This window comes from Myotis brandtii, unplaced genomic scaffold, assembly GCF_000412655.1.
Source record: "Myotis brandtii unplaced genomic scaffold, ASM41265v1 scaffold1120, whole genome shotgun sequence".
NCBI classification, from domain to species: domain Eukaryota; kingdom Metazoa; phylum Chordata; class Mammalia; order Chiroptera; family Vespertilionidae; genus Myotis; species Myotis brandtii.
In genome coordinates this window covers 490,455-493,418 of record NW_005353839.1, presented here as the reverse complement: position 1 = coordinate 493,418, position 2,964 = coordinate 490,455, and the positions used below count along the sequence as shown (strand labels likewise).

General features: G+C 43.4%; 1 protein-coding gene across 1 annotated transcript in view; it reads right to left on the bottom strand.

The window, feature by feature from the left end:
- Positions 1-2,273, bottom strand: part of DCAF8 (DDB1 and CUL4 associated factor 8) — a 53,010-nt gene extending 50,737 nt beyond the window's left edge. Inside the window, exon 1 of the mRNA XM_014547454.1 lies at positions 2,263-2,273. The gene's annotated coding sequence lies outside the window, so the exon portion shown is untranslated. The remainder of the gene's footprint in view (positions 1-2,262) is intronic.
- Between the last annotated feature and the right edge of the window lie 691 nt (positions 2,274-2,964).

The following is a 2,964-nucleotide window of genomic DNA, read 5'->3' as shown; positions in this document are numbered from 1 at the left end:
CCTGCGCTGCCACGCTTTCCGGCCCCGTTTGCGACGATCTGCCGTGGAGAAGCCGGAGGGGAGAGTGGTCGCGCGAGCTCTCGGCTCCCCAACCTCCTCGAAGGACGCGTGAGGGGCGGGGCTTACGGCCAACGGAAAACACGTCGGCGCGCGTGCGCATTGCCGAGGAGGCAAAGTTGATTTTTTTCCAGTTCTTGGAGGGTCGCGCATACCTCTCGGGACACGCAAGGCAGATCTGAGTTAGCGGCCTCCCTGAGTGGGGGTGGAAATAAAATGTATTTCTAATGGGCTGCAGGCAACCTTCCGGGCGACCTCCATTTCTGCCCTGTTTCTGAATACTGGGAACAAGGAGTTCTCTCGCCAGATTTTTTCCAAAAACCCGATTTCCTTTGAGGACTATTTCCATAAGTGGTTTCTATATCTTCGAGGCCCACTTCACCCCGAGAGCCTCCGTGTATCCATTTTTAAAGAAGGGGTTCGGAGCCTTGACTTGTAGCTCTTTCTCTGAAGTGGGGTGGGATATTGAGGGTTCCCAAGAATGGGCCCAGGAGTGCATACTCTGCTTCTAAGAGAAAGCATGTAGGAGACCCCTGACAAGGTTGCCCCCGCCTCCCCGGGTGGAGGATTTTTGATCAAAAGGCCAGGGTGCAAGAATCTGACCTCGCCTCCCGTACCGCTACCCTCCACGATAAGTCATCACTTAGACTGTTGCAATAGACACCTAGCAGGTTTGTCTACTTCCACTACTGTCCTAGTTAAACATAGGGCAGCTAGGGTGTCCTTTTAAGCTGTAAGTCAGGTCAAAACTTTCAAGCTGCTCATGACACAGTAAGGATCAAAGTGATCACAGTAGCCTGTACCACAGGCTTACGGGATCTGGCACCTATTTCTCTGACTTCTCCCCCGCTGCCTACCTCTACTCTAGCCTTGTTGGCCTTTGGTGTCACTCCAGCGGAAGCATGTTCCAGCCCCGGGCTTTTGCACTTGTTTTCTTTTTTTAAAAATATTCATCTAGCCCTAGTCGGTTTGGCTCAGTGGATAGAGCCTCCCACTGCAGACTGAAGGGTCCCAGGTTGGATTCCAGTCAAGGGCACATGCCTGAGTTGCGGGCTCCATCCCCAGTAGGGAGCGTGCAGGAGGCAGCCAATCAATGATTCTCTCTCAGCATTGATGTTTCTCTCTCTCCCTCTCCCTTCCTCTCTGAAATCAATAAGAATATATATTTTTAAAAATGTTCATCTAAGATTGTTTTCTTCAGATATTAGAAATGCAAATGACTTTGATATGTTGTTCTTGTATCCAGCAATCTTGCTAAACTTTCTAATTCTAATAGTTTATTTGTAGATTCCTTTGGGTTTCCACATATACAATTACAGTATACTAATTAAGAACACTGGTTTCATTTCATTTATTTTTGGGCCAAAACCAAGCTTTTCCTCCATCACTCCCACCTCCTACCCCTTTGGCAGTCATCAACTTGTACTCTATAAGTCTTTTTCTGTTTTGTGGTATTTGTTGTTGTTTTTCAGATTCCACATATAAGTGAAATAATATGGTATTTGTCTTTCTCTGACTTATTTCACTTAGCATAATACCCTGTAGGTCCATTCATGTTGTAGCAAATGGCAAAATTTCATTCTTTTTTATTGCTGAGTAATATTCCATTGTTTGTATACCACATCATCCATTCATCTATTAATGAACACCTAGGTTACCTCCATATTGTGAGTAATGCTCCAGTGAACACAGGTGTGCATATATCTTTTCAAATTGGTCTTTTTGTTTTCTTTGGATAAATTACCCAGAAGTGGAATTGCTGGGTCATATGGTGGCTCTATTTTTAATTTTCTGAAGAATCTCCAAAATGTTCTCCATAGTGACTACACCAAGTTACAATCCTACAACAGATCTTTACTGGACTTGAGCTCTCCACTTAATCTCCACAAATCTCTACTCAAATACTGCCTGAGGCAGCTCTTGACCATTCCAACTAAAATGATACCTTTTACACACACAAAAAGAAAGGAAAATGGTACCCTACACCACCATCCTCCTGTATCCTCTTACTCTGCATTTTTTATTTATAACATTTACAAATATATACTTACTGATTTTTAGGGAGAGATAGACATCGATGGGAAAGAGAAATATCCTGCACAACCACCACCAGGGATTGAGCCCGCAACCCAGGCATGTGCCCTGACCAGGAATCGAACCGGCAACCTTTCCATGCATGGGATGACGTCCAACCAACTGAGTCACACTGGCCAGGGCTTTCATAACATGTTTTTACCTGTAACATTTAACGTATAATTACATATTTTTTATCTAAATATATATTAGAATAAAACTCTGTGAGGGCCGGGTCTTTGTCATCTTTGTAACCCAAACATCTATAAGAGTGCTAGAACACAAGTAACTATCAAATGCCCTACCATTCCATTCATTTATTCTATCCAACAACTATTGAATTCCTACTACATGTAAGGTCCTGTTCTAGGTGCTGCGTATTCAAAGAACAGTAAGGAAAGCAAAAGAGCATGTAGGAAATTAGTTTAGAGAAACAAGACGGGGGTCAGATGAATTATGGACTTATAGAACCAAGGAAAGGACTTTGGATTTTACCCTAGGAGTGCTAGGAAACCATGGAGGGTTTTGCATAAAAAAGTGACATGATATGATTTATCAATGAAGAAATTTACTTTGGTTGATTTTTAAAGAACTGCCTGCAGGAAGGCGAAATAGAAGCTGAAAGACTAGTTAGGAAGGTATTGCAGGCCTACAAGGCTAGTGTTGCAGTTTAAGTGGTAGGAAGCGGTTGGATTCTGGGTATACTTTGAAGGTGGCAGAAGTGATTTGCTAATAGATTGAATTTGGGGTCCAAGATAAAAAAAAATACATCAGACCGAGCAACAGGATAAATAGCAATGCCATTTTCTGAGATAGAACTCCTGGGGGTGAGGG